The following is a 25984-nucleotide window of genomic DNA, read 5'->3' on the forward strand; positions in this document are numbered from 1 at the left end:
CCCCCTTTTTTCACAGCATATCTCGTACCTCTTCCAGAATCTGAGGGATGTGCTGCTACTGAGGGGGAGCCGGAGGGATTCGCGGACACCTACGTCAGAACTCCAGGGTGTGTCCTTGGGTGAGAGCGTCTAGCACCCAACTGTCGGTGGTGATCTTAATTTGCTGACGAACCTCGTCAGCTGGCCTCCGTGGTGCACGAGTGGGGGCCCCACGTTCTGATGGGATCAGGCTTGCTTCCGCACAGGCGTCCTGCCCTGCGGGTGACAGCAACACTGTCCTCCGCTACCAAAGGCCTGAAACAGCCTCTGTAGGCTTCCTGCGTGGAGGATCAGGAGGGCTGTCTGTACGACGTGGCATACCCTTTGGAGGACATGCTCCCAACGTTCACCTGGAGGAGCGAAAAGACTAGTAGTGCTGCTGGAGAGTACCCAGGGAACAGGCCGTCTCTGTATCCGTCTTGATGGCCTGGAGGGACTTGTCAACGGCCTTCCCAAACAGATTTTCCCCATCGAAGGGCATGTCCAGCACGTTCGCTTGGACCTCCCAATGGAAATTAGTGGCTTTCATCCAACCCTGTCGCCGAAGGCAGACACTGTTCCCCATTTGCCGGAACCCTGTGCCGGTGACATCCAATGCCACTGATGGCGTGATCCGACACCACTTCCCCTTCCTCGAAGAGAGCGAGCACTTCCATCTTCTTGTTGGTGAGGAACTCCAGGATCGGTCATAGCTTGGAACACAATTCCCTCTCGTACCTGCCCAGGATCGCCAGTGCGTTAGCCGCCTCGATAGTGGACGCCGTCATGTAAATACCCCTCTTTCCCCATGGCGTCCATCCTTTTCCGCTCGATATCTGGAGGGACCGAAGACAATGAGGACGGGTTAGCCGACCATTCCTCACAGCTGCCGACACCACCGAGTCTGGCGATGGATGCAACCTCAGGCACTTGGGTGCAGAGTCCGGCGCCCTATATTTCTTCTCCAGCCTATCCCACTTGGCTGGAGCTGTGCAAAGGTTCTTAATAAAGGCCAGGCCCTCCTACCAAACATCTTCCAGAAAAGGCACTGCACTGCCACGACAGTCTTCCTCTTGGCCTTGTTACTTTGATCTAAGAAGCCTTCCGTCTTGGTTTCCTAGATGACCAGTTGGAATAGCTCGGAGGCCCTGGCGATCAGGAAGTGGAAGTACCCCGCCTCATCCGGTGGTGACACCCTATGTGGAGAATCCAAATGTGGTTATTCACCATCTGCTGCGACAATGTCTTTGTCATCATCTGTCGCCATGGCCGTGGCCGTTCCAGTGTCGGTCTGCTGGGGGAGAACGTGCCCAGTGTGCTGGAGGAGGTTGAAATGGGGAGTCAGGGGACGCTTCCTCTTCTTTGTTGGAGGCTGATCGGGGACCTGGGAGATCACAGGTACCAGTGCCAGAGACATTCTCATCTGGATCTCGGACACCAAGGTGTGTAGAGTCGTCAGAATATCCAAGGAAATATCCCTCGGCTGAGAAGGCAGAACAAGAAAACTAGGCCATGTCCCTTCCTCCTCAATGTCCTCGTGGACCGTGTGAAAGGACTCTTTATCGTCTGGCTGTTTTAGGGCCTCCTCGCCCCCCCCTTTTTTTCACCCCCTCCTGTGGATCTTGAACAGAGGCCTAGGCCGGTTTCACCCCTTCTTGCGTGCCTGCAGACTTTGCCAAAGTCACCGCGGCGGTGTCTCGCCTTGGGGGGGGAAGGGACACTTTGAGCCATGGGAGCTACCCTCATAGGATCAGCGCCTGTAGCTGCTGTGGTAGTAGTCGCCATCGAGGTCTGAGCCTGTGCCGGTTGAGCCTGCTTGGGCTGCATGGCCTTCTCCATCCGTGGCTTCTCTGATTTCTCCCGTAGTTTAGCTTGGGTAGATGGCTTCCTCTTTGAAGAGGAGCTAGAAGGTATGCTGGCAATGGAGGTGGAAGGTGATGCTGATCTCGCCCCATCTCCGCGGTGAACCCGGTGGACTCAGACTTGAGGCTCTTAGCCTTATCTTGGGCCCCCACGGATGAGGCGCCCTCAAAGGATTTAGAAGAACGCTCCTCGGCCCGGCCAGCCCTGGATGAGGCATAACCCTAATCGGAGCACAGGTCAGAGGTCTTGTTCGTGTTAAGCCATGCAGCCAGCCTACTATGCCTGTCCATCGTTTTCTTGGAGACACCAAGGCATATCTCACACTCTACTTCCTTGTGGTCCGGGAGCAGGCAGTAGAGGCATTGCAGGCATTTGTCCTCCACAAACACAGTCCGTAGCCCGCATTTGGTGCAAGGCCCGAAGAGGAATGTTCCCTCCTTCTCCTCCGTCATGTCCGAAAAAGGCATGAAGTAGGCCTTGTGGAATCTGGATATTCGCCCTTGAGGTGTGCAGGACTTTGGAACAAAAATTTAACTTTTTCCGTCGAAAAAAACAAAACAAAAACGTAAAAATAGCCCAGAGAGCAAACTTGAGGACTCCCAACACTGAAGCGTGCAGTAAAAATATGAAGATGGCTGCCAGAGGGGCTTAGGGAAATTGGATAGGGGCAGTAGGACCCAGAGGACAGTGATTGGTTTAGAGGAGAAACACAGTTTTTAAGTGAAAGTGAAACTGTCTTCTTTTACTTTTACCGAGGATAATCAGCCGGACAATGGGGAATAGTCATGAGCATGTGAATCCATGCCAGTTCCCATGTTGGAGAAGTTCACCCATCTTTTTCTGTCCCTCGCTGTCTTCCATAGGGTTACATGGGTGTAAAGTCCTGTCCGTAAATCACTCTTTCCAAACTTTGTTCAGTCAAGGATCCCTTCCCTAAATCGATCCCAAGGACTGGGATTGAGCGAGTTTACTTAGATGAACTTTATTTAACTTTTTAACTCTTATTAAATCATAACCACTGGCATCGCCAATCCCTTCATAAACCTCACTGGGAAGTATATACTTCGGAACTGGTGACTTTTGTGCACATGGCCCCCAAACCATCTTAGGATTGGACTTCACAAAAGCTATGGAAGCTGTTCTAGGATTATCCTAAAGTGTACCTTGTATTTATAACACACCCAAGTATTTGCCTGTAAAGGTTTTACTTGCTTAGTGTGTTTTTTAAAAGCCTAATAAACTATTGTATGTTTTTATACTTACCTCACCAACTAGCATTGTTGGTGTTACTCTGTGTTGACACATTGTTGCCCAAGACTATGGACACCTTTCCTGAGACTAAGCCGCACTGCTACCTTATCTGCATTGGGTTTGGCTAACCTCTCAGTGCCTTTCCGGTTATCATAATAGGGTGGCCTCCTAAAATCCCAAAAGCGAAATCCATCATAACAAATCCTGGAAGACCCCGGCTGAAAGGGGTCCTTAATCCATCTTGACAAGGTCAGAGTATTGGCCTTGTCACATATCCTAGAACGTCATTGCTCCTCTACTCGCTCTGTCCATCACCTTCATGCCGGCTGGCTTTCTATGCATTAACTAACGTTTTCAAATTTCTGCTTTTAGTTTTCCCCATCTACCATAGGCTCACAACTAGCTCCTCCCCTAAGGTGGCTACATGTATTTCCTGATATTCCCCATTGTGCATGCATTGTTCCTATGCTGCATTTTATTTCTGTTCCTCCCTCACTCTGCACTGCCTCGTTTCCATTCCTTCACATCCCTTGCTCTCTGCTAATGGGATGTGCAGCCTCATGGCTCATTACAGCATCATTTAAATCTACCTTTAAACATTTTAACTCCTCTGAAGGGTTCCCTCTATTAACCAGTCTAATCATCACTCACTTGGTCCACTACAGTACAGAGTCATTACAAACTTAAGGGTAGTCCACTTTGTATGCATCATATACATTTCTTTTTTAGAGCATCACAGACATGTGTATATCGATAAACACTTAATGCCAGGTATACAACTTTCCTGTACATGTCAAGTCATTGTAGCCCATATATGGGGTTTCAATACAAGAAAATAAAACTCCTTTGCTCATATAGGAAAAAGGGAAAAGAAAAAGAAAAAAAGATAAACAAAAGGAAGAAAGACATGGGTAATGAACATCAAATTAGCCCCCCCGCCCCCAAACGTATCCCCAAATTATGGGTGAAAAGGTATACCGTTCTGATTTGTAAGTTCAACAGGTTGGATCGCTTTCAATGTAAAGTTCGAATTTATCAAATGACAAGTGTAGCTTGAAGTAATCTTGGCTCAAAGAACATCTGTACCGTTCAACAGGTTAAGTCACTTTCACAGCTTAAAGCTCCGGGTTATCAAATGATAGATATTGCGCGGAGCAGCCTTGGCTTAACAAACATCTGTTCCTTGTCGTCCATAAATTCGTGTAATGGCAGCCAGGTATTCAGGTACCTGGAGTAAGAGCTGCGGGCCAGTGCCGTCACCTTCTCCATGGCCATTACTCCCCACAGTCTTACCCACCACATGGCTGTTATTGGGCCTTCCTTGGTCTTCCATGCTTGTGCTAATGTAATCCTGGCCGCACTCAACAAGTGGGTTATGAGCGTGGCTGTAGGCCCCGAGTTCGCATTGCATCCCTCAACCGCCTCTCCCAGGAGTGCCACAAGCGGGTCGAAGGGTAACCCCATACAAGTGATGTCTTTGATATGGCTTAAAATCACCTTACAATAAGTCGCTGCTAGTGGGCAAGTTCACCACAGATGGATAAGGTCCCCAGATTGTCCACAATTCCTCCAAAAGCTGCGGGATATTCTGGGTTAATGGAGTGCATGCGTACGGGAGTCATATACCACCTGAGTCAAAGTTTGTATGCTGCCTCCTTAATGGAGGTGCATTTGGAACCTTTAGCAGTTCTATGACAAATGCGACCCCAGGTTTCCTCAGAAATTGGTTTCCCTAGGTCCGTCTCCCACTTTTGCATATATGTGAGTTTTTCTTCAGAGTCCACCCCTCCCATTAGACAGTATAATCTAGTTATACTTTATCTGGCTGGCCTTCCTGCATGGTTAGCTCTATTCCTGTTGGGTTTCTAGTTGCCCTTTCTTTTACTTTTGCGTTGGAGACCCAACGCCTAAGCTGAACATAATGATATTGTTCCTGCTCCTGTATGTGGAACCTGGCCTTATAGTCCTCAAACATCAAGGGCGACCCCTCTGTGTAAAATTATTTTAGAGTCAAGTTGTTTTCCCTGCCCCCACCAATGTGTCCAGAAGTTGGCCTGCATTCCTGGGGTAAAATCTGGGTTATAGGCGATCGGAGCGAGCGGGCCCTCTCCCACTTTAATCTTCTTATTTCTCAATACCTTATCCCAATACCATAGGGTAGTCTTAGTTGATTCCAGTGACATACCTCCTTTTTCCCTGTGACATGTGGCGAGGAAGCCAAGGTTCCCCAGGGGTGTCTTTGTCGCTGTTCTTTCTAGCGTTACCCATTGGTTGCAGTCTTCTCCAGATGACCATTGTAGCATTGGGGCTACGTGTGCTGCCCACAGGTACCTACGGAATTCTGGGACCCCCAGCCCCCCAAACATTTGTGGTCTGAAAAGTACCTTTTTTGGAATTCTTGGTCTCTTCCCTCCCCAGTTTAAGGACATCACTTCTTTCTGTAATGTTTGGATAGCCTGGCCCTGGATTTTTATCGGGAGAGCACCTACCACATATAGACATTTTGGAAGTAGAGTAATTTAACCGCTGTAATGCGTGCCAGCCAAGATAATTCTTGCAATTCCCACCGTTTTAGATCACTTGGTAAGGTTTTGAGGAGATCTGTGATGTTAGCCCCATATAGCCTGTTGTATCTGGGAGTTAGTTGCACCCCAAGGTATTTTACTGACTTGCGTTCCCATTTCAAGGGGTATTGGTTCTTCCATTCTGAAATACGGGCCGCCTCTTCAGTAATGTTAATGGCTTTGTTTGGCAAGATGGCACAGAATTATGTAGGCAGACTCAAGACTGGTGTCCTTTATATCATCTATTCACATTGACTTTAGTTCTTCTGATTCCTGAAAACTTGGTCTAAGTCTGTCTTTCTGTACTTGTATGGCTCTGACAACTTAACTGGTCTCTTTATTGATTGGCAAGGTTTTTCAAAAGAGGGCCCAATGAAGCCTCTTCTGTGTGGTGGGCAGTGCATACCTCATTAACTCAGAGTCAGGACTTCCTTTCCCAAATTACAGTACCTCTGGTCGTCCTGCCTGCCTGGATTTCAGCAGTCTCTTGTGTGGTAGTGAACTACTATTTCAACAATGCAAATCACTTGAAAGGTCCCTGTTGCACACCCATACGTGTCTCTAACATTAGCAGGCCATTTCCCCAGTCAGATATATGAAAAGATCTTCGACGTACTCCTAGCTGCTCCCAAACTACCCAGGTCTCGTTTCTTCCTCCTAAAGGATTGTTCTCACATTGCCCAGTCTCCTGAGACCAGTGAAGCTGTGCTTCTCTGAAGCCTTTCGTATCGCCTCTGCTCCCAAAGACATCTCTCTTGCCTCCAGCTAGCCCACCCTCCTCCCTCTCCAAACTCCAAAAAAATGACCCTTTCCAAAGACACTTGGAGCTTCCAGATGAATGAATTTCCAGGTCTTCCATTTTTGATCTTGATATGGCTTGTGTTGCACAACACCTGTAGCTTTCATTCCTCACCAAGCAGGAGATCGGCCTTCCCTTTTATCCAAGATGTGAACTAGCTACAGAAATGTTTGCCCATTTCTTCTTTATAGGCTCTTTCTAGGGACCTGCTCATCACAGCAGTCTGTACTGTCCCGATTTGATGTTTCAGTGCAACCCTGAAAATGTATTACTGGGCCACAATATAGTATCAACACCTAGACAGGATTAACAAGAAAGTAACACCAATATATGATATTGATAGAGAGGCTGAGTAATAAAACAACAGACGAGATGGAGGCCTGGATCAGCAATTTGACTACTACTACAGGCAGTGATAATACTGGGACACACCTATCTCTCAAAGGCCGGTATAAAGTTGATACTGTTTTCGTGATGCCAAGCATGTAATGCGCAGGGAAATACGAGTAGTTCGGGAGCAGGGCTATCCCATTGCGGCTGACGCCGTACATCTCAGGGGAATAAGGAGAGCATATATGGTGTGGCTCAGGAGATGGCGTCTCTGTCAAAAACATGGATTGGCAACAGATGATTATGGTGCTTCGCAGCAAGTGCCAAAGGAAGATCTGGGGCCATTTGACAAAGGCAAAAGGCGAGGTGAGAAATTCAACCCTATACCCTATTCAGGAGGTAGAGTGGGTGAAATACCTAAAGGACAGGGACAGTGTTAATGTTCTGGTGTGTATTCCTGACTATTTGGTGGGTGGTTGGCTTTTGGATATTGAAGAAGAACTGGGCACAATCATATGCAAGTTAAAGAGCTCCAGGGTGCCAGGCCCTAATGGTCCGGCGAATGTGGTTCTAAAACAGAACCAGGAGCAGTGGGCCAAGATCTTAAAAGGTTTTGTTCCATAAGGTATGCAAGACCCAGATCATCCCTGAGTGCTGGTAACAGACAGTTCTTTTGCCGGTTTATAAAAAGGGCAACTGCATGTGCCCCGAGAAGAACAAGTTACTTACCAACTGGTAACATTCTTTCGATTGGATGTTCCTCCAATGTATTCCACATCTTTGACATGCAATGTCCACAGCTGTGCACTTCGGAAACTTTTTCGGCAGAGGTCGTCCTGCGTCGATGGCGTTTGGTCGATGCCCCTTGAAGGCTTCCGTCGAAGGCGACGTCAGCGGATGTTATAAATGGGATGCACAGCGCCCGTAGCCTCAGTATGTTTTTTCCCTCATAACGTGTGGCACCAATCCAATGCCTGCAGTACTGCACATAGCCTTGCGGAAACTTAAGCTGCTATTGCATAGGAAATTCTTCAAATGGATTGTGTCCTCCAACGTATTCCACATCTTTGACAAAAGCAGTACCAGAAAATGGAGAAGGGAAAAGAATTTAGAGTATCCAATCAGATGGCTGAATAAAGAACCGCCTTACCAAAGGCCATATCTTGACCATGGATCGTATCCAGGGAATAATGTTTAACAAAGGTGTGGATAGAAGCCCATGTGGCTGCATCACAAATATTCCTCATAGGAACCCCCGTTGTAGGGCTGTGGAAGTAACCACGCCCCTAGTGGAATGAAGGGTGATTACCTGCCAATCAGTAGCATTCAGTAATGGTCAGCATAATCCACCTGGACAAGGTCTGCTTGGTAACAGCCTTGCCCAATCTGTGTCCAGCATATCCCACAAAGAGTTGATCGTCCACTCGGACCCTGGACATCCATATAAAAGCTCAGAGCTCTCCTAGGATCTAACCTATGGAGTCGCTCCTCTTCTTACCAGGATGAGGAGGAGGATAGAAAGAAGGAAGAACCACCTTCTGGCTCAAATGAAATTCAGACACCACCTTAGGTAGAAAGGAAGGACGTACCCTTAGTACAACCCTGTCCTTGTGGAACACAGTAAAAGGGCGGCTCAGATGAAAGTGCCTGCAATTCACTCACTCTGCGAGCGGACGTAACCACAACCAAGAACACTGTCTTGAAGGACAATAATCTCAAAGGACAAGAGTGCAAAGATTCAAACGGAGCACCCATTAGAAATTTCAAAACCAAATTCAAATCCCAAACCGGCACCTGGAAAGGGGGAGGCGGGAACACATTAGTCAGTCCTTTAAGAATTTGAGAAATCAAAAGGAATCTTAAAGTAAGAATATTGTTCAGACGAGCGCTTAAATGTAGACAGCGCCGCCAGGTAACCCTTAATGGTACCAACTTGAAGGCCCCTGTGGGCCAAAGAAAGAAAGACAAAACCATAGGAATGGAACACTGAAAAGGATCAACATTCTGTCCTCTGCACCTGTCGCAAAGCTTACGCCAATGGCAACGGTACAGGGATTTCTTTGCTGGCCTTCTGGCCGAAAGCAACACCTCCATCACATCATCCGGGAGGTCCCAATCCTTATATCTCAACCTTTCAGATACAAAGCGTGAAGGTTGAGAGTCCTGACCTCTGGATGGAGAACCTGAACCCCCTCTCGTGAGAGCAGATCCTCTCTGTAGGGAAGACGGCGTGGAGGGCAGATGGACATTTCTAGAAGGTCCGGATACCATGCTCTCCTGGCCCAATCCGGAGCAACGAGGATCATGTGGGATCCAAACCTCTGTAACACTTAAGGAATGACAGGGACTGGAGGAAACGCGTACAGCAGTGGCAATGACCAATCCACTACGAATGCATCTCCTAAGGCTCCTCGGAGGAAATTCCCTTGAGCAGTTCTGGTTGGCACTAGTGGCGAAGAGATCCACTTGTGGGGTTCCCCAAAGGGCGAAGATCTCCAGAAAGACTTCCTGAGTGCTCTGCCTGCTCAGAGCGTCCGCCGCCGCATTTTTGTCTCCGGCCAGATGAACTGCAGAGAGCATTATTCCCTGCTGGATGGCCCAGAACCAGAGCTGCATTGCCTCTCTGCACAACAGGAGTGATCCTACCACCCCTTTTTTGTTGAGGTAATGCATGGCCACTGTGTTGTCCGTCATGATCAGGACATTCTTCCCCCGCACAGACGGCAGAAAAGCCTCCAGGGCTAGCCTGATGGCCCTCAGCTCTAACAAATTGGTGTGGAATCTGGACTCCGACGGAGACCAACGACCACTGGCGGTCAAGTCGTCGGCATGAGCGCTCCATCCTGTAAGGGAAGCATCCTTCGGCCAAGGTTGCCAAAACGGCCCCCCCTTCATCAGGTTCCCTTCGTCGGCCCACCACAGAAGATCCTGGGACACCGAGATTTGAATCCAAACGGGATCCGACATCTTGCCCGAGAACTGCGACCACTGCATCTTGAGGAACCATTGCAGGGATCTCAGCCTCACCCTGGCTTCTGGCACCAGAAAAATGCAGGATGCCATGAGGCCGAGCAACCTTAAGAATTCGAAAGCCGGGAGACATTGGGGATGTTGAAACGTGTCCACCATCAGAACAATGTGGTGAGCCCTCACCTTGGGAGGCGAGCACTTCCAAGGACGTGTCCAACACAACCCCGATGTATTGGAGCTGTTGGGAAGGTGTCAGATGCGACTTCTTGAAATTGAGGGAGAAGCTCAGCTCAGCTTGTGGAGAGAGCGGCAGGTGAGACCGAGGTGACCCAATGCTTGCTCGGAAGAGCGTGCACAGATCAGCCAGTCGTCCAGGTAGGGCTAGACGTGAATCCCCTGCTCGCTGGAGACACGCTGCCACGACCACCACCATTAGCTTGTTGATGACCCTCGGGCGGAGGTCAATCCGAATGGCAGGACCCGCAAACTGAAAGTGCAAGTCAACAGCTGCAAACCTCAGGTACTTTCTGTGCTTGGGATGAATCGGCACATGAAAGTAAGCATCCTGTATGTTAGGGAGAATTCTCTGTTAAGGCTAATTTCCCAAACCTAGTGAGTCCCCCAGCAGCTTTGCTGGATTTTTGGGGTTATTTTTTTTCTCCTGCTAAGAGTGAGACCCTTTTTCTCCCACTCTTAGACATGATCTGAGAATGTCCTTTGACTGTGAATGTGTTTTATGGTCTATGGGGTCTTTTACTCCATAGGGCTTCATGTGTTTTTGGTATGTGTGTTACACAGCACCCTCAGTGCAGTAAAACAGGGGTGTCATAGTGACCCCCAAACAGACTCCATATCCTGGGACTGACTACTGTCTCCCAGGGCATGTAAAGTCACCATTGGCTTTACTAGTCTCAAATTGTGAACAGAACCAGTACAAACCATCATATTGTGGAAGTACTGGTAGGGGTAATTTGATTGCCCCTGGGTCTGTTTTTGAAGGGGGAACTCTCCAGTCCCCCCCCCTTGTCGAGTTTCTGGCTTGTGGCAGTGGATACCACGCAAAATATTCCATCGGAATATTTCTTATGGGATTTTCTATTGATTTTAAACGCACCACTTTTTGGTGCAATGTTAAAGATACCGCCGGGTTATTTAATATTAATTCCCTGGTTGGGTCTTTTTGCCAGGACTCGGTTTTAAAATGGCGTTTGTGTTCGCCTCTGAAATTCAAACCCAAGTCGAGCCCTTTGTTTCACTTTTTGGAGGGCTTCTGCACAGAAGCCCTCCAAATGGTGCCACTCTGTCTGGGGTCTACAGGATGTGTGGGAGGGGGATTAGGCACTCTGGACTGAGTTGCCTCGGCAACTCAAGTCGCACTCTTGTGTGATTGGCCCAGTGGTGAGCCGCCCGGCTCACCACTTAGCATGTTTGAGTGACAGCTAGGCTGCTGAATGGGTTTTTTTCTGCATAAAAGCAAGGCTTTGGGGACTGGAACTTCAGAAGTCGCCACAGGACCTAAAGAATCCGAAGAGGGGAGAAGCTAAGCCATCTACCAACGATGACACCACCGGTGGAGCCCTGCTGTAAAGAACTCGCCACTTGCCCGACGACAGAGGAGATCTTCTTCCAGGAGAGTCTTCTTCCATTTGAGCTGGTGGGACCAACCAGTTCGCCTTTTTCGCCTTCCATGACGTCTCGTGGTCGAATCGCCGTGCCAAGCACCCCGGCGGCCGGATAGCCACGCTTCACCACTGACCGCTTTTAGGAAAGATTTCATAATTGTATGTAATTTTCCCTCCATCTGGCAACCCCCAAACTTTTTGCTGTTGTGTTGTGTTACACCCTGATCTGGACTTTGCCAGAGAAGCGCAGCCTTCCTCCGCACTCCTCTGGACTTCCGCTCAATTCTTATGGGGAAACTGACATGCCCTTAAGACAGACAGTACTGGGAGACTTCGTTTCCCTTAGTCCTTTCCTTATGTTGCAGCTTTTGTGCAACATGAAACAAGAGTGCACAGTAACTTACCTTACCGCGCTCTTGGGTCTCTAGTCATTCCAAAGGGCCTAAAAACTCTCACTGGACTTATGAACTGTGCAGTGTGTCACGGACGGGACTGGTGGCAGCTTTTGTTTCTCTTGTGTTTTGAACTCTTTTCTGCCATGTATCCGCGCTTACCGCGTTTTGCACGAATAGGTGGCCTGGCTCCCAAAATGGCCATGCCACGAGGTTCTTTGTCCTGCCCGCTGACCGTCTTGCCCCTTCGCCTTCCCCCAGGTCGAGCCGACCCGGGGCAGTCATTTGGTCATGCACTTTCCCGCGAAACACAACGCTTTCACGGGCTTCTGCATGCCTTGTAAGTGCCTCCAGGATGTGGGCTGGGATGTCTGTTCCCAATACACATCCTGGGTGCCAGAGAGTCTAGAGTGTCCTGAATGCCTTGGACCACCATGGTCTGTGATAGATCCACATATGGTTTGAGTGTTTGAGAGCAGATCGCCCATTGCGCCGTCTCCGTTTTGGTGCGAAGGGAACTTTGGATAAGAGGAGGCTGAAAACACCACTACCATGTCGATCTCCTGAGTTCACACCGAACAAGGGATAAGGAGCCAAGTATCCTGCAACAAGAAGCTGAGTCGAGGAACCGCTGATGACCCGCTGAAGGTTTGGCACCCTGAGCCGATGTCGTCCTGCGAGACCCTTCTGCATCTGATCGTCCTAGGCACTTCGACCCATTGGAATAGTGGGATCAACTATTCCCGGCACCTTCATCAAACCCTGCAAGTAAGCCTCTTCGGAAGTGTCCCTGGGCCAACTTGTGGGCTGACCAGCTAACGCAGGACGCTTTGTTCTGTCACCGCTGCCGTTTCGGGGAAGCCCTCGAAACTTGGTCTACTGCTTGCTCTGCGTCCACGGCACCCTCACACCGAATTCGTACACTTGGATTCCCAGGTCTGAAGTGAGACGAGTGCGCCCGGACCAGAGTAAATGCGGTTCCCGTGTTGCCCTGCTGTGGTAACCACCTGTGCACGTCTGCTGCATTTGGGACACCTTCTACCCTGCATCCTGCTACGCAGAATCTACATGGTCTTGAGACGTCCTGATCATCGCAGCTGAACCTGCCAGCAACGTGAACTGAAGAAGTCTGGTTCTGCCTGCGTCGGGGACCGGTGAGTAGTCCATAACCCAACCGGTGGCCCCTCGCACAGGAGCCCGTTTCTTTTCTACCGCCGTTACGAAATAGCGACTCCATCCCGCACTCTCACCCTGCCTCTGCCCACAAGTGGAGGCCTTGCTTGAGTAGTGGGGACTTGTTCTGAATCGCTTCATTCACCTTCCTGAACTGCCTGATATCCTCGAAGAGGCCCTCTTTTGTCCATTGGCCCCAGCGCGTGCAGGTACTTTTGAGCATAAGGCTCCTCTCTTCGTAGGGCTCGGACTTCCTCCTAGTTAGGTGAATTTCAGATGTCGAATTGGGTCTAATGATTACTTGGCACTGCCCGTTTTCCTCCCCATCTAGGTGGTCTACATATTACGTGCTCCTTACTCCTTAGACCCCTCGATCTTGTATATATATATTGTATTGATTGTGCTGTGTTTGTTTACTTTAGTATTATTGTGATTCTTTGCTATGGTCGATGTTACAAAGGGCTTGTAATAAATGTGTCTATATTTTTAATATAACACCTGCTTGGAGTAATTTGTAAGTGTCCTTGCTTTGTGTGCTCATTGAGGTCTTTCCGTCACCCTCACCCCTCTTGAGACTTAGTCTTGACCGCCGCCATCGCTACCCCGATTGGTCTGGCTTGTCCAGAGGTTACCCTGTTCCAAGAAACTAGGCTGGCCTTCTGAACCTCTGCCCCTCCAGGTCAGAGTTCAGAAATCCATCTTAACAAACGCGAATAAAAGGTTTGTACCTTTTAATCGGGAACTCCGTGGCTGGTTTCATCCCTGGCAGGGCAACGACTTCCAGCTTTCTTCCTTGTCGAGATCATCTCTTCCTCTGGTCGAAGCCACGACATGCACCCGCTGCCAGGAACAACTGTCCCCGCTGGAACGTTCTCACCATTTAAGGTACTGTGTCCCGCCTGGCCTCCCTTGCAACGGACTGTCCAAGGTGTCCCGTAAATCCTTGACTTTCCAACTGGGTTGGCCTCCAAACCATCTAACTTTATCTTTCTGAACTGATCCAACCTCTTTTGACATTTTCTGCAAAGACTTTGAGTGCATTTCCACTGTGTGATCTTGGGCACAGTCAGCCTTGCTTTCTCGAAGAGTGGGCTTGGCCTATGAACTTTGGCTCTACAGTGGACCCTGCCTTTCCTGCCTTGCGGGGGGTGCTTAAAAGTGTTGGGACTGTTATTTCCATGCTCTGCCTTTTCTCTCCCTTTTTAACAAATTATTGGAGTGCCATATAAGGTTACGTGCTCACCTCTGTTTTGCTAATAAGTGGTGTCTTAACCTAGACTTGGCGAATAATTAACTAGGAAGGTGTATATACTTATAGTGACTGTGTTTGAACTTGCTTGATATATTAGTGCCAGTGTATTTTCATACGTGTGTTTTAAATAAATAATTATATACTTTTAATACCAAAGCTCTGGTCAGTGTTTGCTTGTTCTACTGTATTTTTAGCCCCATCGTGTATGCTCTGTATACTGCCTAACTCTTCTTGAGAGAAGTCTGACTGCTCAGCCACAGCTACCAGGTAAATCTGGGTGGTGCAGACTGCTACCAATTGGGTTTACTGCTTACTCCTGTAAGCTTAAACTTTTTGCAGTGGTCCCTAAGGGAACTGCACAGGTTTCTGTCATGATGCCTACCTCTAAGGAGCCAGGCCGGGCCCAGCAACCCCAGAGGCAGACATCATTTTCCCCAGGGAAGTCTCAGCGGGCCCAAGTCGGGGCCCTTTGGACTCAGTCCTGGCACCTTAGGCGCCAGGCTCATAGCGGACCCCAGTCCTGGCGCCTTAGGCGCCAGGCTCATAGAAGAGGATATGTGTTTAAGTGCTTGGGTGCACACTTACCTGATGCAGACCTTGCTGCTTCATCCAGGGCCTCTTGAGGCCTGAATGGGACTACTTAACCTGTAGGACTACTTCACCACCCGGGTGTGGTCGGGGAAGGATAGATACCAGGAACTTCTTCCAAGGCTATTTAAACCCCACCCGAACAGCCACACATGCTTTGCGTTGTTCTGCACCTAGCAGCTGGACGCTCACCGTGTCAGCTCCTGCATCCTGACTTCAGCCACGCCTGCCAGCACCCTGGAACACCTGCAAGGGGAGAAAGGAAGAGAATAGGAGAGGAAAAGCCCTTACCTGCTAAATCTGCATCCCGGAGTCATTTCCCCAACGGCCCTGAAAAGGAAGACATCATTTTAAAGGCATTTCGTTTCGATCGCTGCAGCGCTGCATTTTACTCACCTTTGCAAGGCGCTTCCATCTTCAGCAGCGATCTTCCGGATTCAGCTACGCCCCGGCGCCTAGAGGAAAAAAGACAAGAACAAAGGTGAGAGGGAGAAAAGGAATAAGGAAAGCTCAGTTTCCTTTTAAGTCTTTCCTGTTGGATTATTCCCAATGCATTTCGGGTCCTGCCGCTTCCTGGCATCTCCGGACTCCGGCCCCTATGGGGAAAAAAGACAAAGACATTGAATGAGCGAATGCAAAGACATTACCTGAGCGCTCATCCAGAACTGTTTCACTTCGGGTCGGCGCCATATCTCCGGCACTCCGAACCCCGGCCCCTAAGGGGAAAAAGACATAAGCATTAGCGCTTGCTGCAATTAGACAACGAACATTATTATTAAGCTTGAACTTTTGAACAGAACTTTTACAGCGCCTTACCTGAACAGTCAAGCTTACCTGAACTCCCATCAATCCTCAATCCAGTGAAGTAACTGGGTTTCAACGCGCCCCTGCATCAGAAGCAGGATGGAGAGCTCATCCTTCCAAACCCTAAGGAGGGTATCCAACGAGCCAGGGAAGCCAGAATAGAGGGGCCCTTCCTGTCCATCTTCAGAGTTCTGCGCCTTCGAAGCCGCGCCTCCGTGGGAACCAGGTGAGCGTTACAGTTTCTGCCTAACACAGTAGGTCCAGAGACACCAACCAATCCTGAAGTTGAAGGGCCTGGAGGACTCGAGAAAGAGTGACCATCTTGAACTTGTCCTTCCTGAGAAGTTTGTTCAACCAATGCAAGTCCAGGATGGGTCTCATTCCCCAGTCTTTCTTTGGGATAAAAAAATAAGGAGAATACCATCCCTTGTTCCTCTCCGCTACAGGCACCAGTTCTATATCGCCTTTCTCTAGCAGGGTCAAGATCTCCTGCACAAGGAGCGGATCCGGAAACTTCAAAGAGAGATTCCTGGTGGATTGTCGTGAGGCCGCTTTAGGTAGGGGAGGCAGTAGCCGTGGGCGATTGTATCCAGAACCCACGCATCCAAAGTAATGTCTTGCCACTCTTCGAGATGCTGAGACAGTCTGCCCCCAACCGGCGAACCACGGGACATGTCCTCATGACTGCTCTGGAGCGGCCGCGGCAGCACCTGAAGGCAAAGAGGCAGCTGCCTGAGTGGCTTTGGCACCTCTATTTCCCCCGACCACCACGGGTACTTTTACGCAGATCCCTTTGACTGGTGGCTTCTCTCATTCTACCAAAGGAGGAGTAGTAACGAAAAGAACCTCCCCTCCACTGCTGTCCCCTAGGACGAAAAGGCAGAGGTTGACGCATGTCTGCAAACTCTCAAGGCTCTTGTCAGCCTTGCTGCCATTTAAATGTGTGCCATCAAAGGGCATGTTCAAAAGACGGGCTTGCACATTCGGAGCAAAATCAGACTTCCGCAACCACGCAAATCTGCGCATAACGGTTCTCGCAGCCATGGACCGGCTAACGCGGTCGGCCGTGTCCAAACCAGACTGAATGGATTCACACATGGCATCCTTGCCATGTTGCACGAGAGCAAGGAAGCCATCCCATTCTTCCCCCTCGGGAATATGCTCAGCCACAAGAGAAACACAGTTCCACATAGTGTGTGAAAACCTTGCCAACTCACAAGTTGAGTTGGCTGACTACAACGCCATACACCCCGCAGAAAACACCTTGCGTGCCCAAGCGTCTAAGCGTTTGTCATCCCCATCAGGAGGGATGGTACGGTACACCGCATGCCTCAAGGTGGCCATAGCACTGAACCACCAAACTCTCGGGAGTGAGGTGAGATGAAAGGTAGCTGGGGTCGCTACCGGAAGGGCAGTATTTTTTGGTCAATGATTTGTTAACAGCCGGAAGAGATTCCGGTGACTGCCAAGAAGCCGCCACCTTTTTCTGTAAGGTCAGATGAAAAGGTAACACCGGGTCAGAAGACGGACCTTGATCACAAATGGCTGTTAGATCATGTTGCATAAAAGCTTCCCGAGGACTGGACCAGCCCAGATACTCCGTGACCCTAGCCATGAGCCACCTGTAGCATGACTCCGCAATAGCCCCAGGCTCAGGCCTACCAAATTCCACTTCCAGAGAAGTGTCGAACCCACTGGCATCATGAAGAGTTTGCCTCAACTCCTCCAATTGACTGTCTCCAGAAAAGACAGGAGCCACATCAGGCTCAACAGGGTCCATGTCAAAGTCTCACCTTTCCTCCTCCTCCTCCTCCTCATACATGTCATCCAAAGGGAGGAAAAAGCACTGCCTCGGGACATAAGAGGGTCTGGAGTCCACCACCGGCCTCACAGACTTAGAAGTAGCCTTCCTTGGAGGATCCATAGTATCAGGGATCTCCAACTGTACATTTCGTGCAAAAAGCCCCAAATGCGTCGAGGCCACCAAAGGCTTTGGCATCGAGAGCGCAGACAGCTTTAGCGTTGACAACGGCGCTGAGGGCTGGAACAAGGGCAAAGCCTCGACGTCAGTATCCGACGAATACGGCGCCGACGGAGTCGACACCGACCTCGAGTCCTTACCAGGTTTCTGCGGTCTCACTGGAGACGAGGACCGAGACCTGGAAGTATGTCCCTTGTGACCATCCTGAGCCTTGTACGAACGGGACCTCGATGGTTCCGGATGAGCGTTGCGTTGAGGACCTGAGCCCAAAGGCGTGCGAGCCACACTACGAGACAGTTCCTTGCCGGCTTCATCAGAAGGCGCGGACGGAACTGTGCCCTGCGATTGAAAAATAAATAAATAAATAAAAACCGCTAACATTTGCTCCCTAAAGGCAGCCCATTCCTCCAAAGTCGAGGACTTCGTCAGGCAAGCCACTTTCCTCGTGGCACCATCCTCCGAGGAGGACGGGGAAGGCGACCGGTGACGGTGCTTCCTAGAATGCCAAGACGAGGACGACGAATGGCGAGAACCACTCCGGGACCGAGACCACCAGGACTCCTCCTGAAGCGGAGAGTCACCTCTCGAATCGTCGTTGGACATCCCCTTGGACTTTGATTTACGGGACCTACCTGAAGCTGTCCCTTACGCTCCTGCAAGGCCTTAGCAGTCAGCGACTGGCATTTGGAACAGTCGTCGGTGTCGTGACTCTCACCAAAGCACCACAAACAACTGCGATGCGGGTTGGTAATCGACATTTTCGACTTGCAGTCCCAGCAAGTCTTGAAGCCAGACTTGCGGAGTCGGAGGGGTTGAAGAAGAAGATATATTCACAAGGAATATACGAGGCGCGCGTGTCTCCGAAGCAAACACGTCTCTGGAAAAAAACAGAACTGAGGCTACCGGCGCCGTGCATCCTATTTAGAACATCCAGTGACGTTGCCTTCGACGGAAGCCTTCGAGGGACATCGACCCGATGCCATCGACGCAGGACGCCCTCTGCCAAAAAAGTTTCCAAAGTGCACAGCTGTGGACATTACATGTCAAAGATGTGAAATACGTTGGAGGAGACAATCCATTAGAATTATAGATTGCTGTTGCTCGGGTTGATGCGGCAGATATTTTGTCATTTATGCAGACTGGATTTAGACCAGGTAGCAGTACCTTACACAGAGGCTAATTAACTCTGTGATAAAAGGCACACAAAGAAAGAGTAATCAGACACTGTATGTGGTATTTGTAGATTTTTCAGCCGCTTTTGATGGAGTCAACAGATTAAGGCCCTGGGATATGCTCCTAAAATGGGGCTGCCCAGTGTGGATAGTTAATATATTGATAGCCTTACATCAAAACACACAGGCCCGGGTCTGTCTGATGGAAAATGGGGGTGTCACAGCCCCGGTAAAAATCAGGACGGGAGTTAAGCAGGGGTGCACGTTGGCACCCTTTCTTTATAATGTATATATGGCTGACCGGCCGGACAGGCCAACGCCAAGTAAAGGGTGTTGTCCTAAGAGAGGGGGGGCCTTATCCCCTGTATACTCTACGCAGACAATCTTGTCATATTAAACTACACTCTTAGAGAAGCAAAGGCCAGGTTTTCGGTTTTGCATAGTTACCCAGCGGAACATGACCTTAAAATAAATTATACCACCAAAGTAATGGTGGTCTCTAATAAAAAAGTAAAACGCCCTAGCTTTATTACTGTATTGGGCACAGTGGATTATGTGGCGACATACCCGTATCTTGGCGTGGACATTTCCTGCAGGAAAACCTATATGAATATAGTTGAGGCTAAAAGAATTAAAGCCCTATGGCTGATTCAGCTGATTGCTAATTTTGCAAGAAATACTGCAGGTTTCTCCCTTGAAGGGATTATAATATTATATAAACAGTGTTTTGTACCTATGGTGCTATGTGGGCTGGATGCATTGGCCATAAAAAAAGTCGTCATAGCTTGAGGTACTCAAGGGCACCTTTTGGAAACGGATATTGAGCCCATCTACATCAATACAGTATAACAGTTTAGAGCTAGGGTTGCTATTGTTAAAAGGGAGAACTATTGATACGCAGTGGTCTTTTACATCTGAAAATGCACTCAAAGTCGAAATGCCAATTGTTGGCGCTAATGGCTGGGTGTAACTTTTCACCCCAAGGTGGTAGGGAGGATGGGTTTGATATACTGGCGTCCGAATTCTATAAGGATATAGGATGGAGTCCTGAATTCCAAAAGTGAACTAGGTACGATATACTTAGGCATATTTTTAAAAGGTAAGGCCAAAGACTGGGACTATGTACATAATTATACTCACCTGGATACCTTACAGAGTTCCTCACTTTTGACTGGAGTCGTGTATAAATATATGCAACCGCAGACCTACTTGAAATTGTGTCCTAACCCTTCAGCCTTACACTTTAGACTACGGTTGCGTATTAACCTATTACCTGTTTTAGCCCGCACAGGTGCACAATTGGGGATACCACTTCATGAGCGATACTGTGGAATTTATAAAAATCATGTAATGTTGGAGACCCCCAAATACCTGCTGATTGAATGTGCTGCCCTGAGGCCTTTTTATATGACCATACTAGGTCGATTCGCCCACTCCCATGAATCCGTCAAAGAGGATGCCTTTTTGGTCGATTGTTTGAACACGGAGAACCAACGTGTCCATCTAGCCTTGTATCAACTCTGGGATATTATTAAAAAGTGTTTAAAACCGTAAAGTATAAACTACTACTTGGTAAAATCCCACTTGAGTTGTGATGGTAGCTGGTTGCTTGGACTCTGTATATAATGAGTATTTTTAAACGTGTATAATATCTTAATTGTATTTTTAGATATTTTATTGAACTTTGATAGGAGTTTTTATAAGAATTGTCTTAAAATGTAACTGTTTTTGGAGAAATTTGTATAATGTAATAATGTGTATTATCAAGGTTTTATGAAGTTTTATTCCATTTTGTAAAGTTCTTGAAGAACTAAATATATATAGTATCAACAATGTCACGTAGAACAATCAACCTCAAGACTGCTCCGATCTCTAGTGTAACCTATTGCAATGTGTTTCTGATCGAGACTTCCAGCCCATTATGAATAAATATAAAACATGGAGATGGAGAACTTCTTGATATACCGGAATGGCTGTGTGGTGAGGGAAATGCGCTGAAGAGGGTTGCATGCTACCGTACCACACCTGCCCATCCAGCCCAGACTCTCTCACCAACTATTTCAGAGAATGTATTTATTTAAAATGTATTGGAGGATGCCAGCCTACTGCAAGATTAGTAGGTTGTCTTATTTTCCTAAAAGGGAAGCTGCAGACAAGTCAAAGAGCAAATGGTCCTTATGCAGTTACGATTTGGATGGGGAGGAATGTACAATGGGGAAATAAACACGTGAAAAAGTGAATCATGTTGGCAAGGAAACTCTACAACATCATACAAGCATGTGCACTACACTGAGACATTGCGCCTTACGTACCAGGATACAGCTCCAAAGAGAAGGAAAACTATAACCGGCTAAGGGACATTTTAACCCCTTAACTTCCGAGGAGTTTCCCTCCCAGTGCTGAGCCCTTTTTTTGGAGATTTAGGTATGTCGGCATTCAATCCCTTCTAACTATTTTGTTCCGTGAGATATCTCGGCCGAATTTGGCCCCTTTTCTTCCCACATGTAGGCGATCATAATGCCATGAAGGAATCCTAGTTTGTAATAGGGGGTGAAAGAAAATAAAAAAAACAAAAAAATTGTGTTTTTCAGAAAATGCCAATAAAATAATGTACAAAGAAGCTTGTGTTTTCTTTCTTTTAAGAGCTAGAAACAAATGGTTTGCAGTTCTGAATTCGCCATTTTCCAAGTATTGAAGAACTGGTTGAGTGAAACAAAAAAAATCTTTTATTTTATAAAGGTTACCGTCAGCTTTCTGAGAGGTAGGGGATTTTTCCCTTTTCTTTTTTAATAGGACCTGTTTGGAAAAGAATGGAAGGGGAGGGTAGGAAAGCTCGATGGGAACCCAGAAAGGTATACATTTCTGAAAAGTAGACAAAATTCTAAGTTCAGGAAGGGGTGTTTGCGCAGGTCAGGCAACAACTATGTACCTAAGATTTCTATAATTTGGGAAGAAATAGGAAAAGTAAGTGAAAAAAGAAAAAAAAAGTATGTGCTGGACATGTTTGGACTGGTAAGGTCATGACTTCTGTCAATATTCAGAATAGCAATGCACGGCTAAATTCCCCCGACTCATCTAGTTAGGAAATCACATTTTTGATAATGTTTCACAAAACAATCAATACCACGAGCCAAAAACTGAGCCATGGTGCACAAGATTTTTATGCTGACGTACTAAACAGACATACTTAGCATTTGAAAAAAAAAGAAAACTAATGTGATGAATAACGGCAAGCATACATTTTTTGAAAGAGCACAGGCAGACCTTTTGGAGGATAGGGGACTTGTCCAGGTTGCAAAAGCGCAGTGTGCCTAACGCAGCGACTAAATGTAGGTCACATTTGGGAAATGAAAGGACTGTGTAACAAAGTGCAGTAGGAAATGTGTGAAAACGTTCTGAAAACAAAGAGAACAAATGTCCTACCTTCTCGCAGGTGTCCCGATGCAAACTGTACCTCAACTGTATGGGTGCCGCTACCTGGGAGCAAAGGGAAAAGGTGAAACCACTAGTACATCAAACGCCCTGGGGAAGACTGGATTTGGCTTGTTAGACAAGCCACAGATTTGGACCTGGGATGTCACAGCCACCAAGGGAAACGGGGAACCCCATACACTTCTGAAAAGACGACACCTGGGGGAATCAAAAGAGGCTGTAGAATGTATTACCCACAAGGCCCGACAAAGTTCAAAATGTAGGGGGGAAAACACACTGTTCAGACTTATGCCACCAGGAAACCCCCAAAACTGTCCGGCAACAACACAACACGTCCTACCTTCCCGCGTTCCCACAGGTGTCCCGATGAAAACAGTACCTCACATGTGGGTGCACTTACCTGGGCCCAAAGGGTAAAGGCTAAACCACTGGTATACCAAAGGGCCTATGAAGAGGAAATTCTTAAGGTCGGGGGTGATGCCCTGGCCTTGGGCGGCCCTCTCCCCTGTGGGTCAACCATCCCCCAAGGCCAGCCTGGGGCTCTGGCTGAGCTGCGTTACAGCTTTTCCCTCAGGGAAGGACAGGGACCCTGCCAGGGCTCCCTGGGACTGCCGCTGTGCTTGCAGATGGTCGACCGACATGGGAAACAGCCACCCAAGGCCAGGGACATCATCCCGACCATCCTGGAGCTCTGGCTGGGCTGCATTACAGAATTTTCTGAGTTAGCAGACAAGATTATTCGTGCTGCTTGGGCATTTAATGCTCATATTGCATGGGGGTGTGCTCGTTGGAAAGGGGATACTCTCCCACAAGCAGATTGCTGGTCGAGGATCGTCGACCAGCAATCCAATTGGACCACCAGGTAATTGATTTTGGGGTTGGGGACCCCCCCCAAAGCCAAACAGCCCCCACCAACAACAAAAAACCAATGCCACAATATTTTGCCTTCTTTGGGGGCAGATGGGTGCTGTTTTGTGCCCGTTTGCCCCCAAAGAAGGCAACAAAATAAAGAAATACATACTTTAAAAAAAGGCACACTTGGCGGCATTTGGGGGGGCTGACCCTGTGGCTGTGGGCCAGCTCCCAGAGAAATCCATCCAGGGAGGGGCAGATTCTTGCTGCTTCTCTGGGGGAAAAATTTGAGGGTCTGACCCCATTCTGCCACCCCAGGGACTCAGCAAGTACCACTAGGCCACCAGGCATATGATCTTGGGTTGGGGGGGCCAGGCTAATCAGCCCCACACCTTCGGAAAATGCCAACCAGATGGCATAATGTTGTTTTGACTTCTTCAGGGGCAAATTGGTGCAGCTTTGCCCACAAGGAAGGCAAAACAACATTACACTCCACATATAGTGAAACACTTGGGGGTATAGTGGGCTGGCCCGGTGCCTGTGTGCCAGTCCCCTTAGGATTCCTCCCTCCTCTCCCCCAAGGATGGGCAGAACCTTGCCGCTTCCGTAGGGAGGCAAAATTCCCCATTTTGCCACCCCAAGGAAGCAGCAAGGCCCACTAGGCAACCAGCGATATGATTTTAGGTGTGGGCTCCCCAGGTGCCCCCCCAAGGCCAAACTGCCCCCTCATCCCCCAAAAAAAGCCAAAAAGATGGCATAATGTTGTTTTGCCTTCTTTGGGGGCAAATGCATGGTGTTTTGCTCTAATCACCCGCCCCAAGGATGGCAAAACAACATAAGGCAATTTTGCCAAAGGCACATTAGGGGGCATCAGGGGACTGGCCGATGCCTGTAGGGCCAGCCCCCTCAGGAATCCCCCTTGGAGGGACAGATACTTTCTGCTTACCTGGGGGGCAACATTTAGGGTCTGGTCCCATTTTGCCAACCCTGGGAAGCAGTAAGGAGCCCCAAGCCACGAGGGAAAAGATTTTGGGGTTGGGCAGTTGTTTCGCCCAATGTCTGTCGCAGTACACCAGGCCGTCCTGGATCTCTGGCAGGGCCACATTCAAGCTTTTCCCTCTGGGGAGGGATGGCGACCCTGTGCGGGCACCTTGGGACTGTCGCTGGGCTCGGGGGCAGTCAATCTACGTGCAAGGCAGACGTCCAAGGCCGGGGGCAGCACCCCTGACCGCCCTAGAGCTCTGGCTGCGCTGCGTTACAGCTTCTCCCTCAGGGGAGGGATGTGGATGTTGCTGGGGCTCCCTAGGACAGTCGCTGAACTTGGGGTTGGTCAACCAACAAGGGAGACAGGCGCCCAAGGACTGGGACATCACCCCTGACCATCCTGGAGCTCTGGCTATGCCGCGTTACAGCTTTTCTCTCTGGGGAGGGATTGGCTCCTTTGTGGGGAGAAGCTGTAACACAGGACAGCCAGAGCTCCAGGATGGTAGGGGCTGATGTGCCCGGCCTTTGGCGCCTGCCTCCCATATTGGGCGATCATCCCCAAGTCCATCGATGGTCCCAGTGAGCCGTGGCAGGGTGCTGTAAGGAAGGCATGGTATCAAAGTAAGACAGACACAAGTGATCACAATTCAAGTGGGTTTATTAAACTGTAAATGGGTGGGATAAATGCCTACAGCAAGCCTAAATCTAAGATGAGAGCAAGCTACGACCATCAAATAAAATAAGACAGTCCTAGTAGAGTCTAGTCAAATAAAAAGTTCATATATAAAAAAAAATTAAAATAAAAAATATTGCCAATCCTTACCGCTATGCTACAAAATAATGTGGGATCATGTTCACAAGAAAAGAAAGTAGTGTTCACAAAATAATAAGTCAGGATGTTATGGCCTGGGTCTCCCTTCCCCATGTTTTTAGCACAGGACAAGGCGGGACTCATAAGCACAGCACACTCGCTTCTTTGGCACAAACTTACAGTTCCTTTTCTCTATATCAGGGCCTTCTGTTCCCAAGTCTCTTCTCAGGCAAAATCTCTTGCTTCAGAGGGCCGGATATGCAAAAACAACAAAAGTTCCTTCTGCTAATCTTCATGTCAGGTGATTACCCTTCACCCTTGGATCCCCCTCAGCCAGGCTCCGATCATTCTCTCAGGCGTCAGCCTACCTCAGTCGGGTTCACGGTGGACATCCCTTAGTTGGGTTCATACTAGTCACAAAGTAGTTCAGTTAGCTTCTTCACAATATGAGATTCCTTTCCCTTTGTTTTGCTCTTGACATCCCTCAGTCAGGTTCACTTTCGCCTTTCAATCACAATCTCCTCACTTGTAATATTCTAAAAGTCTCAATGTCTTTTTAAACAATCAGCTAGTTGTGGTTAGGTCCCCCTCATCCAGGCTCAGACCTACCAAAGCACTTGACAATTTCAAACAGACTTCAGAAGGGTTATCACGTCTCGAGGGGTCAATCTTACCGTCTATGGCAAGTGCGGGCTTCACACAATGACAGTTCGCACAGCGTTTCCCTCAGCCGGGGAGCAAACGCCTGTTTCACAATTCCCTCAGTCGGGTTCACAATTTCCCCATCGTTTAAAACCTCTGCAAAGCGTCAAGGACTTTCGATTGTACAAGGGGTTTGGCTTGACCCGTGCATGACCACCTTGACACCTTACCTACGGCCTCTTGGTACTTTTAGTTAGTTCAACACATTCTCTTTGTTCAGGACAGGGGTACTAGCCAGAGACGACGGAATAAGCGTCCATGTGGCGATGGACCACTATGGTACCAAGTTTGTTCACAAAAGATCTTTGTACCTTAATCTTCTTAATGTTGCCACTGCAACCTTGAGCCTACCACAGTCTGGCCCATCAGGTTCTTCCGACACACCGGCTGTGCTGAGCTTGTTGGCGTTTCTTTTGCCGCTGGA

The 25984-nt window shown here is 48.7% G+C and overlaps 1 protein-coding gene across 6 annotated transcripts in view; it reads right to left on the reverse strand.

The window, feature by feature from the left end:
- Nucleotides 1-25984, reverse strand: part of PASK (PAS domain containing serine/threonine kinase) — a 2072978-nt gene that overhangs the window by 1911015 nt on the left and 135979 nt on the right. The window contains exon 2 of one of the 6 annotated variants that reach the window (XM_069618097.1): nucleotides 22203-22256. The exons of the other annotated variants lie outside the window; for them this stretch is intronic. The gene's annotated coding sequence lies outside the window, so the exon portion shown is untranslated. The remainder of the gene's footprint in view (nucleotides 1-22202; nucleotides 22257-25984) is intronic. 6 annotated transcript variants of the gene reach the window in all.

The sequence above is a fragment of the Ambystoma mexicanum genome, chromosome 10, assembly GCF_040938575.1.
Source record: "Ambystoma mexicanum isolate Mex_15411 chromosome 10, UKY_AmexF1_1, whole genome shotgun sequence".
Lineage (NCBI taxonomy): Eukaryota > Metazoa > Chordata > Amphibia > Caudata > Ambystomatidae > Ambystoma > Ambystoma mexicanum.